This window comes from Scyliorhinus torazame, chromosome 22 (assembly GCF_047496885.1).
Source record: "Scyliorhinus torazame isolate Kashiwa2021f chromosome 22, sScyTor2.1, whole genome shotgun sequence".
NCBI lineage: Eukaryota > Metazoa > Chordata > Chondrichthyes > Carcharhiniformes > Scyliorhinidae > Scyliorhinus > Scyliorhinus torazame.
In genome coordinates, this window is record NC_092728.1 from 69997157 (window position 1) to 70013532 (window position 16376).

The window sequence follows — 16376 nt, forward strand, 5'->3', positions numbered from 1 at the left end:
TCTCATTGCCAGACAAGTCGTTACGAAACTGTTTCTGCTCCAGTTGCTGTTAGAGAGAAAAATAAATTCTGAGGGTTTCATAAGAACTAGGAACAGGAGTAGGCCATCTGGCCCCTCGAGCATGCTCCGCCATTTAATGAGATCATGGCTGATCTTTGTGGACTCAGCTCCACTCTCCGGCCAGTACACCATATCCCCGAATCCCTTTATTCTTTAGAAAGGTATCTATCTTTTTCTTAAAAACGTTTAAAGAAGGAGCCTCAACTGCTTCACTGGGCAGAGATTCACAACCCTTTGGGTGAAGAAGTTCCTCCTAAACTCGGTCCTAAATCTACTTCCCCTTATTTTGAGGCTATGCCCCCTAGTTCTGCTTTCCCCGACCAGTGGAAACAACCTGCCCGCATCTATCCTATCTATTCCCTTCATAATTTTATATGTTTCAATAAGGTCCCCCCGCATCCTTTTAAACTCCAATTAGTACAGTCCCAGTCTACTCAACCTCTCATCATTATCTAATCCCCTCAACTCTGGGATCAACCTAGTGAATCTCCTCTGCACTCTCTCCAGTGCCAATATATCCTTTCTCGGGTAAGGAGACCAAAACTGAACACAATACTCCAGATGTGGTCTCACCAACACCTTATACAATTGCAGCATAACTTCCCTAGTCTTGAACTCCATCCCTCTAGCAATGAAAGACAAAACTCGATTAGCCTTCTTAATCACCTGTTGCACCTGCACACCAACTTTTTGCGACTCGTGCACCAGCACACCCAGGTCCCTCTGCACAGCAGCATGTTTTAACATCTTACCGTTTAAATAATAATCCATTCTGCTGTTATTCCTCCCAAAATGGATAGCCTCACACTTGGCAACATCGAATTCCATCTGCCAGACCCTAGCCCATTCACCTAACCTATCCAAATCCTTCTACAGACTTCCGGTATCCTCTGCACTTTTTGCTTTACCACTCATCTTAGTGTCGTCTGCAAACTTTGACACATTGCACTTGGTCCCCAACTCCAAATCATCTATGTAAATTGTGAACAACTGCGGGCCCAACACTGATCCTTGACGGACCCCACAATTTACAGATTGCCAACCGGAGAAACACTCATTTATCCCCACTCTCTGCTTTCTGTTAGTTAACCAATCCTCTACCCATGCTACCACTTTACCCTCAATGCCATGCATCTTTAGTTTATGCAGCAACCCTTTGTGTGGCACCTTGTCAAAAGCTTTCTGGAAATCCAGATATACCACATCCATTGGCTCCCCGTTATCTACTGGTAACGTCCTCAAAAAATTCTACCAAATTAGTCAGACACGACCTACCCTTTATGAACCCATGCTGCGTCTGCCCAATGGGACAATTTCCCTCCAGGTGACCCGCTATTTCCTCCTTAATGATAGATTCCAGCATTTTTCCTACAACCGAAGTTAAGCTTACCGGCCTATAATTACCCACTTTCTGCCGACCTTTTTAAAACCGTGGTGTCACGTTTGCTACTTTCCAATCCTCTGGGACCACCCCAGAGTCTAGTGAATTTTGATAAATTATCACTAGTGCGTTTACAATTTCCCTAGCCATCACTTTTAACACTCTGGGATGCATCCCATCAGGGCCAGGATACTCGTCTACCTTTAGCCCCATTAGCTTGCCCAATACGGCTTCCTTAGTGATTACAATCATCTCAAGGTCCTCACCTATCATATCTTTAGTTCCATCAGTCACTGGCATGTTATTTGTGTCTTCCACTGTGAAGACTGACCCAAAAAACCTGTTCAGCTCCTCAGCCATTTCCCCGTCTCCTATTATTAAATCTCCCTTCTCATCTTCCAAAGGACCAATATTTACCTTAGCCACTCTTTTTTGTCTTATATATTTGTAGAAGCTTTTACTATCTGCTTTTATGTTCTGAGCCAGTTTACTTTCATAGTCTACCTTACTCTTCTTTATGGCTTTTTTAGTAGCTTTCTGTTGTCCCCTAAAGACTTCCCAGTCCTCTAGTCTCCCACTAATTTTTGCCACTTTGTATGTTTTATCCTTCAATTTGATACTCTCCCTCACCTCCTTAGATATCCACGGTCGATTTTTCCCCTTTCTACAGTCTTTCTTCTTTGTCGGTATGAACCTTTTCTGAACACTGAAAGATCGCTCGGAAGGTTCTCCACTGTTCCTCAACTGCTTCACCATGAAGTCTTTGCTCTCAGTCTACCTTAGCTAGTTCTTCTCTCATCCCATTGTAATCACCTTTGTTTAAGCACAAAACACTAGTGTTTGATTTTACCTTGTCATCCTCCAACTGTATTTTAAATTCCACCATATTGTGGTCGCTCCTTCCAAGAGGATCCCGAACTATGAGATCATTAATCAATCCTGCCTCATTACACAGGACCAGATCTAGGACCGCTTGTTCCCTTGTAGGTTCCATTACATACTGTTCCAGGAAATTATCCCGGGCACAGTCTATAAACTCCTCCTCAAGGCTGCCTTTACCAACCTGGTTAAACCAATCGACATGCAGATTAAAATCTCCCATGATAACCGCTGTACCATTTCTACATGCATCCGTTATTTCTTTGCTTATTGCCTGCCCTACCATCCTGTTACTATTTGGTGGCCTGTAGACTACTCCTATCAGTGAACCTTTCGCCTTACTATTCCTGATTTCCACCCAAATTGATTCAACCTTGTCCTCCATAGCACCAATGTCATCCCTTACTATTGCCCGGATGCCATCCTTAAACAACAAAGCTACACCACCGTCCTTACCGTCCATTCTATCCTTTCATATAGTTTGATACCCTTGGATATTTAACTCCCAGTCGTGACCATCTTTTAACCATGTTTCAGTAATGGCCACTAAATCATAGTCATTCACGATGATTTGCGCCATCAACTCATTCACCTTATTCCGTATACTACGAGCATTCAGGTAAAGTACACTTATGCTGTTTTTATGTCTTTGTTATGAATCCTAACACCTTGATCAGTAAATTTTCGCAAATGATCTCTGGCAAGATAAGGCTGATGGGTACTTACCTGTGCTACCTAGTTCTTCTGAACAAGCAGGAAAGATATGTGGTTAGGGCGGCATGGTTAGCACTGTCGCTTCACAGTGCCAGAGTCCCATGTTCGATTCCCAGTAAGGGCTACTGTCTGTGCGGAGTCTGCACATTCTTTCCGTGTCTGCGTGGGTTTCCTCCGGGTGCTTCAGTTTTCTCCCTCAGTGTACCTGAACATGCGCTGGAGTGTGGGGACTAGCGGATTTTCACAGTAACTTTATTGCAGTGTTACTGTGAGTCTACTTGTGACACTAATAAAGATTATTATTAAATAACATTTGTCACAGTGCTAATCTTACAATTTTGCAGAGTGACATTACTGAATGTATTTTCTGTTTAAAGTGAACCATTTTATGCTAGGTCAATGATAAGTTGAAGGCACTGGTAAAACATTGCACTAATAAAGATTATTTCAAACTCATTAAATTGTTGACATGAGGTCTTGCAGCGCAGTGGGTTAGCATTCCTGCCTCTGAGCCAGAAGCTGTAGGTTCTAGTCCCACCCCAGGCCTCGATGGCCAAGGAAGATGTGTTCAGAAGGCGGCCAAACAGTTTGAGTGTTAACTTGGAAATCCTGCGCAACACGCCAATGGCTGGTGGTAAGGGTGAGAGAGGCTAGTGGTCAGCCACGCTTGATGTGGAGTGGCGTCCCTCAAGCTATACACGCCTCTTGCAACAGACTAGTGACCTATTCCGTGAATTACTAGCTATGGAAACAAACAAAAGTCTGCCTTAGTGCACCACTAGGCGTGGTAAGAGAATTGGAATTGGAAAGTGAACTCTTTCACTTTATGGCCACTACCCAAATCTTTCTTGGAAAACAACTTTAATACATTTTGGATTACACTAGATCAAAGGCCATATTGCATTAATAATTATGATATATTTGCATATTTTTAGGATTGTATTTAATTGTTTTTTTGAATATATTCTCCTTCCACTTCTTAGACATTGTCATATAATAGCTGCAGGTGAATAGTCTACTCTCAGTACACTGCCACTATTACTGCAAAACTAGATATTGGGAGATGGACAAGGGAACCACTCCCTTCTCGGAGGAAAACCATGGTCTAGTCTAAACCATAGCAGCATGACTGAGATTAATATTTCAGCCTGAGATAGAACTCAATTTGGAACCAAGATCTGACAATTCTGTGATGACCTGAGAACTCTTATTTAATAATTACTCTCCGCAAAAAGTGTGAACCAAATTAAAGGATCACTTCATCAACAAGAGATTTGCAGACAGCAATTTTGCATCAAATGGACAAGGTAAGTATGGTAAAAGAAAATAAATAAACATGGAGGATGTTAAATATTGTTGTGTTATTTGAAAAGAGCTGTAAACAAATTGTATGTAAATATGTATCATGGGTGCCACATTCAATGTCACACTGCAGTCATAGAATGCCTATTGCAGAAGGAGGCCATTCAGCCCATCGAGTATACACTGACACTCCGGGAGCACACCACCCAGGCCCAGCCCCAGCTCTATCCCCACCTAACCTTTGACACAAAAGGGAATTTACGTGGCCAGTTAACCTGACTTACTCATTTTTGGATTGTGGGGGAAAATCGGAGAACACCGACACGGGAAGAAAGTGCAAACTTCACACAGTCACTGCCAAGGTCAGAATTGAACCCAGGATCCTGGCGTAGTGAGGCAGCAGTGCTAATCACTGTGCCACCCTACAGACCCAATAAGTCAAGTGCTTAATGGGGGGAGGGGAGGGGAGGGGGAGGAGAGGGGGAGGGGAGGGGAAGGGGGTAACAGAGAAAAAGGAGAATACAGGCGAAAGACGGGCGGGCCGGCTGAAGCGGAAGTGAGCACGAGACGACAACGGCACCAGACCCGTCCGGGAGAAGCAAGGGACAACACCAGCACCATTCGAGTATTGCCCTCCGTAATTGTCTCTCCGGCACCCAAAAGTATATCTACCTCCCCCCCCCCACCACCCCCCCACCCACCACAAACAGATGCCTACTTATGTATGTAAATAATTGATCTTGTATTTCTCTCGTGTTGTTACTTTTCTTTTCCCTTGGTGATTTGTGTGTGTGTGTGCCCTCCTCTTCTATAAATATATATATATATGTCATATCCTGTGTACATGACGGCAAATATACTTCGTTCAAAACCCCCCAAAAAAACTTATACGAAAAAAAAAAATTGCTGGCCCAGCGTCACCCACATCCCATGAACGAAAAGGAAAAAAAAAGTCTCCATCCCTCCAGATCTTTATTTCTCTTGACCTCAATATTAGAAATGAGAATAGAGGGAGATGCAAACTGGTTGTTGACCTGCTATTGCTTGACTTGCAACAATGCCAAAATTACCCCATGAAGTCCAAGAATGCAGGCTTATTTTAATCCAAAAGGCATTTTTCTCTTATGCGCCATTTCTAAGTCTATGTTTTGCGGATTTACATTTTCACATTTCTGGAATGTTGCTAAGCTATTGAGTATTACAATATTAGAACTCTCACATCTGCCCATTGTGACATTAAATGTAAGAACTGCAGGGGTTAATGAAATGTCTAAATCAATCATTAGGGGGAGCTCGAGTTACAGCTATGTAAGGTATTGATGCTAAGCCTTGTGGGGGAGAGAAGTTGAGATAGCTAGCATACAGACTGAAGGAAAGATAGTGTGAATGAGAGCAGATCGTAGTTAATGTCATGATATGCAGACATGCAGATAATGATATACAGACAGGCAGCTAATGAACACAAAAAACAGGACATGACCAATGAGCAGGCAGGGCACTCAGGGGTGGTATCTCACTATAAAAGGCACTCACACTCTGCCTCTTTCCACTGATGAACATCTCCAGAGTCAGTCAGGGTGTATTTACAGTATCACACCTCCAGCACGTGGCTAACAGCTCATCTGGTTCAGTCAGACAGAGCAACCACACTTAGGTTAGCAGAGAGTCAAACTCATACAGAACTGTGCTACTGGTTCAATAAATCAGAATGAACTAACTTCAAGGTCTGGAGTATCTTTTGGTTAAAGCTGCATCCAGTTGAAGCCTGTGTTATCCCAGAGTACATAACACATCATGCTACCAGGAGACTGCTTAATCTAGGTGGTTTACCTCAGTCCATTCCATGACAATCAGCGAATGTATCCCGGCACCATGGAGAAGATTCAGGCTCCTCACCAGCTCAGGACCTCCAGCAATCTCAGTGCCACCTGGCGGACATTCAAGCAAAAGTTTCTGCTGTACATCGAAGCTTCAGACCTCGTGGGTAAGTCTGATGCAAGAAAGATCGCGCTTCTCCTCTCAACAGCGGGTGATCAAGCCATCAAACTCTTCCAACTCTTTTCACTTCACCGAAGGCCAGGACAAGACAAAGTTTCAGACCATCCTGGACAAGTTTGACAGTCACTGTGAATATGGACACCAATGAAATCTTCGAGCGCTACATATTCAAACAATGTCTGCAAGGTAAAGATGAATCTTTCAACTCCTTCTTAACTAACCTCCGCCTGCTAGCACTGTCCTGCAACTTGGGTGATATTGCTGACTCCATGATCAGAGTCCAAATCGTTTTCGGAGTTCACTCTGATTCTCTGAGAGTAGCAGCTACTGAAAATCAAGCATATGACCCTGCCAGTCGCGATTGAATCATGCACAGTGCATGAGCACGCCAAAAGTCGCTATGCCCAGTACAAATCGGCTGAAAATGAGAAACTTGCCTCCCACAAGGCAGAGTGTGTGCAGGCCATCTCCCGGATGCAGCGCCTCAGCATTGATGAAAGCGGCCATTTCGCATGCTTATCCCAGGGCCCCATGCATGCGCGATGTGAACGGGATAATGAAGCGTCCGACACCCGCACTGCGCATGTGCGACGGCGCGTGAAGCACCAGGACGCCGACGTCATGACGTGCTCAAACTGCGGCAACACCCACTTAAAGAAACACTGCCCTGCGAGAGGCAAGCGATGTTTAAACTGCGGGAAGCCTGGACACTGCAGCTTTGTGCAGGTCTGCACCACCAGTCAGGGGCCAACGCTCCCAATTCCAACGATGGCACGTTCAGAGTGTGCAACAATGATTACAGGATTCTGATCCTGGCAGCACAACAGGATCCAGAGGAAGAATGCCTGGACTCGGCCTACTGTGTGGGCATCATTACCAAATGTGAATATGCCGCATCCAACTCATCACAAATTCAATCCAGCCTCGCTGTGGATTCTGCGAACGAATGGCGTGCGGTGATGCAGGTCAACCACTTCTCCATCCAGTTTAAGCTGGTCACAGGCGCTTCTGCCAACCTCCTCTCAGAGGCAGATTTCAAACGCATCAAGAGGCCCCCCAAGGTCCTTCCAGCAGCCTGCAGGCTCCTGGACTACAACGGAAATGCCATCACGGCAGTGGTATCCTCCCATCTACTCGTCTCCAACTGGAGCACCCATGCACGGTGTAATTGAAAATCTGGAAAAATGTGTCATTTGAAACATGGAAGTCTGGCAATATCTGGTCTGAGGGAAACATGAGAGGATACAGGAAAATATCCCACAAAGGGTTAACAGCAGCTGCCAGAGCAGGAGTGTAAAATGCAGATATCCTTGATCAAGCAGGCTGAGCAAACAAGACAAACAGGATTTTGAATGAAGCCAACAACAATGGCTCACACCTTCATTCAGAGTAACTATCTTAGTCAGGATCTGGAAAAGAATGGATGAGGTTCAGTTGAATTTGGTGAGAATTCTAGGTGTGAAAATTTGCTAATACCAGGTAAATTAAAGAAAACTAGAGACTCAGTCTACGAGAAACATAATTCAAAGCCAAAAGCAAAGTCAAAATTATGAGCTGAGGACACAATTGGAAAAATAAAACTATAGAAATGACAGGAATTAAAATTCACACCTCTATTGAAACCAAAGCATTTTGAACATCACAAAGGAAACAATGTAATCAGATCTATGAGGTGAAGTCATGTCAAAATGAATACTTAGTTGGATTAGAAAGTTTAGATCAAAGATACTTTTTACAATCAAAGTGAAAAATGTTACTTTACAATAACGTCATAAAAACTTAATAACTGTTAGAAAGAGAATATAAACCTCGGGACCAGGGCAGGAACTACCAGAACCAGAAGCAGAACCAGAGGGAGAGAGAGAGAGAGAGAGAGAGAGGGGAGAAGCAGTTCAGAGTCAGATTGCAGACAGCTCGGCCATGGGAAAGAGACAGGGCAAAGCAGCTGAGCTAAAATAGCAACACATCTAAGAAAGACTAGAATTTAAAGAGTAGGCAAATTCAGCTCAGAGTCAGCTCAGAGATAGCCAGCAGAGTCAGCTCTCATAGCTCAGTACATGGGGAAGATAGGACACAGCAACTGAGTTAACCAGCGAATACATCTAAAGACCAGACTTTAAAGAAGATTGATTGTCAAGTTGGGCCTGAAGGTCCCTTCAACCAACCAGAAGGATCCAGAAGCAAGATCTTTTTCCTTTCAGTAAAGAAAGTATTTGCAGCTTTTGAAAGAAAAAATATAATGATAAAATAACTTAATTTAACCAGAAATAGTGGTTATTCCAAAGTCTACTTTACTTACTTAGCAATGCGGGACCCAGGATCGATGCTACTACACGGTAAGTAGATGAAATCATTGGTGAAGGTGTGGGTTGTACCGGGGGATAACCTGAAAACATAGTTTGACCTGAATAGCACCCACTGAAGCTTGCATCGGAGTCGGGGAGTGAGAATCCCTGATCACCATTTAGAATGTCGGCCCTTTTTGGTATAGGGGGACTTCTAAGAATTGTGGTGTGTTTTCAAAAACATGCCGCCTAACGTTTTAATTAAAACCCTGTTAATTACACCCAGCTGGTTGTTTTGCTTTCTCCATGGCATCCAGCGTGGAGGCCTAGAATATTAGAAGTTTCTAGTTGAGCAGAATGGGGGCTAGAGTGGGGGCTAGAATATTAGAAGTTTCTATTTCCCAACAAACGGGTGGAATATTAGAAGTTTCTAACCGGCACAAAGGCTAGAATATTAGAAGTTTCTGGTTTATGTGTGAGTCAGACTTTACCTGCCGAGTTCAGTCTGGAAAGTCATGTGTGATTGGCTTTTGGAAGGATATTCTGTGGATCGAGAGGACATAAAACTCAGGTTTGAAATCAGCAGACTAGAAGATGCTGACCCTGAGAAAAAGTCTGCAAGACATCTTGGTGACAGCACTAAAAATCTTGCATCCATTACTGGTAAAAGGAGGCCAAAAAATAAATCATCCTTAGAGTAAGGCAGATTGTGAGGTTAAATCCTAGAGAAATAGGGGATGCCTAGAATCTTTAGAGACCAATAACCAATCGACCCTTAACTAAAACAGGAAGATAGTGCCTTAGTTAGCCTTGGATAGGGCCCAGAATGGGTACTTATCCTTAATTTCAGATTGCAACTGAAAGGGACAACCAGGAACAGAACATAGAATTCCGAAAAGTGGCAATTAGAATAATCCTCTTGCTCTGAAACACGGTCAAGAGAGTTGAAGCAATGAAACAAGAGTGGAAGAAATTAACATAGGCAAAAAACTCCTGCATATGTGATACTTATCAGCACGGAGGGGGTCTCGATTTTTGTTAAAAGTAACTAAAACCCCACTGAATAGAGGCCCAAGATCTCAGTGGATAAATGAGTGTGTGTTTCATAAGGGTTTGTGAAACGCTACAAAGTAGAGATGCAAGATCTGAGTGGATGAATGAATGTGTGTATGAGTGATAAGGAGTTGTGAATTTCCTTTGGTGTTTGTATTTTTAAAAATGTTGTATTTTGCAAAACCGAGTTTCACATCAGTTGGAAGTTATAAATGGCAGGTAGAAATGTGATCAGTATTATGAGGTAGTAAATCAGTATGTTCAGATCAAAATTGATCTCAGAATAAACAGATAAAGAGTTTGTACTGGGCAGCAGTCAGCTGCTTGCAGGCTTTGAAACTGAGCATTGAAATTGACACTGCATAGCTCCGCAGGGTCCTAGTGCCTGACAATCACAAGAATGTCACTAGCAAAAAATAGATGTTTAGAATGTTAAATACATTGAAGATGGAGCTTTAGAGAATAAAGATATTTGATCAAAAGTTAGATTAAGATAATTACTTGCAGTATCAGGAAATGAGAATCTGATGGCAGGAAAAGATTTGATAAAAATAGATGCAGGAAAATTAAGATATTAAAACAATTGATAATAGAGAGGAAGTTTGGGTGAAGCTACCAACTAAGACTGCAGGGAAAATAATCAGTGAAGCTGTAAAATATAAAGACAAGATTGTTCAGAATCTGGGTAAACATATAGTTGAATTAGAGAAGCAAATGGTGTCTGAAGCAAAATAAATTGTATCACAATTAAAACACATGACCCAATTGGTGGGAAGACAGTGAATTAAAACCAGTTAGCAGCATTGATAGGACAGATGATGAAGTTAAAATGTCATGTTTGGAACTTACCTTCGTAAAAATCCGGTCGTAATTAAAATAAAGTAATTAAAGTAAGTGCAGTAGCAATATCAGGAATGTATCAGGGTAAGGTTGCAATGATTGGATCACTGAGTGAGTAAAAGAGGAGGAGTTTGAGATTCGTTGAATCTCACTCAGGGGTGCAATGACAGAAGGAGGAGGCTTAACAGGTTTTAATTGTATGAAGGATATAAAGGATAAGGAAAATGAACCAGTTCAAAAAGAAAAAGGAAAGAAATGGTAACAAAAGAAATCCGGAAGTCCTGGAGAGGGCACGTCTGGAGTGTTCAAACGAAGATAGAAAGTACAAATTAAAGAATGTGGCTCTCTCCACCCTTGACCTGTTCATTTGATTTTTCAGATGGAAAAAAATAAATAACAGACAAACCAGTTCACAACAAGGAAGAGAACTACACGCCAGAGAAGAATGTTTTAGATAGGATTGGGGGGAAAATAATGATACAATTGGCTACATATTTGAGGGAATTAATTGACAGAGCCCGGAGGAAAACTTTACGGGTTAGAAACAAATCAAAATATCAAATTATTACTGAGCAATGAAACTCCGGTCAGACATCTCTAATTGGACATCAGCTGATGGATGATCTGTGGTCTCCATGGGGTACGGTACTACGCGGTGGAGTTATTAAGGGTCTCGGCAGACAGCAGCGACTGACGAGGAACCCCAATATGATAAATGACAGTAGTTTAAAAATTTTTGTAGCTTGATGCCACGGTGGGAAAATTATTACCAATGCAGCAAACAATATTGCATTGACGAGCTGTAAACATTATTAAGGAAGAAATGTCATGTAAATTGGTAGGCACTGTTATGTATGTATGATAATGGGGGTATGTGTGCCGTTCAAGAACTTGATCAGCATTTCTAAACTGTGAATGTTTTAATAGAGGGGGAATAGTGGTAGTTTAGTGTGTTTTCTTGATTTAACTGCATAGAACATCACAAATAATATTGATGTTGTTTACACGCCATATTTAGTATGTAATGACTATTGGTTCCAAAGCCACGAAGGGATGTGTCGATATTGTACTTTATTTTTAATATTGAAATTGTGATAACAGTTGCAAATATGTGAAGTTGTAACACACAGTCTATTTGTGTGGTTAGGAGATGAGTAATGTGTTTAAGATAAGACTTAATTTTTTTTTTTTTTTTACTGTGTATTTAACAATAGGGAGAATTTATTTGGAAAAAGTGATAGTTCGATGCGGTTTTGTGAATACCATAGATTATCATAGAATTTACAGTGCAGAAGGAGGCCATTTGGCCCATCGAGTCTGCACCGGCTCTTGGAAAGAGCACCCTACCCAAGGTCAACACCGCCACCCTATCCCCATAACCCAGTAACCCCACCCAACACTAAGGGCAATTTTGGACACTAAGGGCAATTTATCATGGCCAATCCACCTAACCTGCACATCTTTGGACTGTGGGAGGAAACCGGAGCACCCGGAGGAAACCCACGCACACACGGGGAGGATGTGCAGACTCCGCACAGACAGTGACCCAAGCCGGAATCGAACCTGGGACCCTGGAGCTGTGAAGCAATTGTGCTATCCACAAGGCTACCGTGCTGCCCCTACCGTTGGCATATTATGTTGCAAATGTTGTAATGGAAAATATACACTTTCATGTTGTTAGGAAAATGATAACAGACAGAAGGGATTTGAAGGAAGTTTGTCAGAAAGATATTCTCTCATGTACACCAGAGGCTGGCAGACATACATGGTTCAGGACAATGTTAGACATTAATGTGGAGAAGTCAGGGATAGAAGCATGATCAATTGAACCTTTTAAATTAATGAAGCAAGGGGTGGTACATGATAGCATAAATTACCATTCCACTGAGAAACGGAAAGCAATTTGGATGACGGAAAAAGGGGACACTTAACAGCCAGTGATGGACAAAAGACCTTTTTGGTTTCTGATGGACTGAGTTGTGTGCTGTTTCTAAGGGACATGAGGAAGCTTCTACGGTGCTGCTACCCCAAGGAAGTAAAATGCTTTGGAGGTAGTGGAACACACGGATATAGCTATTGCGTTACCTTCCTGAGCAGCTACGGCTATGGTTCAAGTAATTGGACTTGAGGAAAGAACGAAAAAAGACACTGGTCTGTGATATGGATACATTTAAGAATTGATTTTGGTGCACAATTTAAAATCACAAAACATCTACATACAAATGAGAAAGATCGGGGATAAACGTTAGTCAGTACAATTAGATGGGGGGATAATTGACCAAAAGATATAGTAATGTTTCAAATGTCAAGGCGGGGTGTAATTGAAAATATGGAAAGATGTGTCATTTGAAACATGGAAGTCTGGCAATATCTGATCTGAGAGAAACATGAGAGTGTTGCTAACTTTTGGTTGGCTCTTAATTTGTAATTTGCTCTGTTTGTTTAATCTTTGCTCCCGAGTCGCCAGGTATCTTTATGATACCGCCACGAGGTTAAAGTTCAAGTACTGATCAATAATTCAACACACCAATTAGTAAGATTCAAATCAAAACACATTTATTATATACTTATGCATATAACTCTACTTTCCAGACTATTTCTATCACTAAAAGGCCTATACTTAGCTTCGGAATTGGCCCACTAGGTCAGGGGAACAAATAGCCTTTTGTTCAGGTCCTGAGACTGCAGGATTCAAAAGCTGGTATGGACTTGTAGCTAGGAGCGCCTATCTCGTAGCGAGCTTTGACTGGAGACTTACTTGGTTGATGTGGCCGCTTGGGCAGTTCACTCTCAGGGGTTGATTTGCACTGTTGAGTGACCCTGCCAAGAAGGACGATTTGAACTGGGGGGCTTTACTTTATAGTCCCCAGGGGCTTCCCACCCTTCGGGGCAGACCCCGTACCTGGTTCCAAATGATTGGACTGCGTTCCGTTCATTTGGATTGATTTCCCCAATACTGGAGTTGTTCCCTGATCGCTGGGCGGTCCCTAAATGTCCATTGGCCTTCCTTTGTCTTGGCTCCTGCTGGCGCCGAGGAGTCTGGCTTGGCTTTATTCACCTTAAGTGTTGCGATTGTGCCTTGGAATCGCTCATTACTATGCAGATAGCTGCTGGTTTCAGTGCTGTCTGGTTTTTGCAAGTTTCAATACACATGATTTCTGCACTTGCTCAATTTTGTCTGTGTTGGTTGAATTTCCCTTCAGTCTTTGCGGTTCTCCATTTTAAGTCAGGAAGTGGCCAACCCAGGTGGCTACACACCCTCCTTGTGATCCCTAATGCGAAGCGTGAAGGATCACATAACTGCGTTGTCTTCATTCCCTGACCCGGCGAGCACTCTTCCCATGGCCTCTACACTGACCATAACTATGCAATGAAAATTTTAAACTAACATTCTAAGTGGCGCTATGTCAAACAGGGACATGCATTACAAAAATAAGAAAAACGGTACCTCTAACTGTCCTCAATAAACTACACTCACTAAACATTCAGTCACATTAACTTCTTAAGCAATACAAAATAATAGCAGCATTTACATTTTTCCTGGCTTGGCAGTCAAGCGCAGGGGTGTACAATATTTCCATTTCTTTATTTACAAAAGATGTAACACAAATGGTCTTTATTAAAGATCAAGGGGTTCGGGGGGCCTGGTGAAAACCGAAAATAGGGGATCTCATTCTGCATACCAGGGTGCTAGCGCAGTAGGCTCTCCTTCGCCATTTCCTCATGCGGATAGTCTGCACGGTGCTGCAGAGTATCGCCAACACTAATAGGGATTCGACTATGTAGGAAAGGGAGTACCATGTTATGAGCTTATCACACCACGATGGTGTGGTGTTGCCTGTTACTGGGCTCTGGGTGCTATGGGGAAGTGATTCATTAATGGCCGGGGGGGGGGGGGGGGGGTTGGGGTTAGGAGTTTTGCTTTCGCGCGCAACTGAATACACATCATAATGGCGGTGATCAACACGGAGGATGTCCTCATTGTTCTTCTTCTTTCTTTCCTCTTCTCTTCCTTTCCATTTTGTCCCTTTTCCTGGAGCTTCTGGGGTTCTATGGATCAAGCATAATGTCTGTTATTATCTTGGTTAATATCTCGTGCGTAAGTATGTTTGTCCTTTAGTGCCAATTCTCCCTTTACAATTTGTCACCATATGTGACTCCCTCATTTTTTTTTTCTAAAACCGAATATTCACGACAAGACACACTTAAAAATACTGAAGCAGTGCGAGCCGTCTCGCAGGCTGTGCGATTTACCATCCAAATGTCTGAGGAGGTAAATAGCATAGGGATGGCAACCTAAGGGTTGCCGGAAAACAAAACAAAACTTTTTGAAACAGGAGTGACGAATGTGATATAAAATAGTTACTTTAGAGATACTAGTTAATGTAATGTAGAAATAAGCCACTTTGATTCTGGCAGTTAGGGAAAAAGGGATTTGAGACCGCATGGAAAAAACAGGAAGAGGTGTGTCTATGAGAGTGATGCTGCATTGATAGGGGCCAGAGAAAGGGATTGGAAGTGAGCCAATCAGAATAGATCAAACAGGTCAGGAGGGACATAGGCTGACCTATGGGCGTTGAGTATGTGAAACTTGATACAATTTGAATTGATTTTGCAGAGATCCTTTTGTCTCTTTGTTCAGTCGCTTTCTGGAGTGTAAGAGGCTGGATGTCTCTTATGTTTCTGTAAGATAAATTAAGCTTGCAAGCTAAATAAATAACTTCTTTTTACGTGCGAATCCATCTCAACTTTTATTGAGGCCAGACTGACAGAGAAAGAAATTTGGGAATCAACAGGAGTGCCAAAATGAGGTGCGTATGGGCCGCGACGGGTACGAATTGGATGGAATCCCCGGGTAGGACGGTGATCGATGCCGTGTGTGCTCTACCCGAGCGTAGATGACCAGAGGGGGGGGGGTCCTCAGGCAGGGCAGAGATCAATGCCGTTTCTCCACTGCCTGAGCAACCGGCAAGAACGGGCAAAAGTGTAGTCATCGTGGGGGGTTGCCGTATTGGTTCTACGTTCGAACCAGAAGAGCAGTTATGAACGGGGGCTGGCAAGCTCTCAGCGGTTTCTGCCGATGAGCGTGCTGGCAAGTTTTCATAGGTTTCTGCAGACAAATATGACGTGTGGCCGTGGAACTTCCGAGTGTACAAACAACACTTAACAATAACACTAACAAACAACATTGAACATGCTGCAGGTTCCATCAGAAAGGACACCGTTTCTCCCAAGCGGTTCATTTTAAAACATCATCTGGACACCTCAGTTATCAGTTGCAAATAGGGTCGCAAAGGGGTTCTCGCTTTGGGAGTCAGACTCAAAGTCGTCATCTTCTCCCGGATGCCATACTCTCGAATGTATAAGGGCTGATAGCGCTGCATGGTGCAATTTGGGGTCCATCTCGTTATTCTGGATGAGCCTGAATGAATTATCGCGGTGCCAAAAGGTGGTGTCGAGTTCTGTGGGGACGGAATAGTCATCGTAGGGCGGTGGGGTTTGTTGAGGAATGTGATGAGGAAGGGATCACTCGAATCGTGGTCAGATTCGCTGGGTGTGGGTCCTGTTGCCTGCGGATAGTAGGGAGGCGTGCTGTGGCTATTGTCTGAGTCACAGTCGCTGTCGCTGCTGTCTGTGGGCATTCCGGGGCGGAGTCTAGAGGTCAGGGGTGGAGTCGAGGGCGAGTCCGTGGATGTGGTGGGCGTGTTGGGGGAGGGTAGGGATACGTTGACTGTGGGTGGGGTGTGGTCTGCTGCGTCGAGCATGACGTGATGTGCATGATTGGACTGTGGGCCATATGCCTTAAGCTGGTTAATATGGAACCACGCAGTCTTTCCGTTGGGGTACTTAATTTTATGGACTGA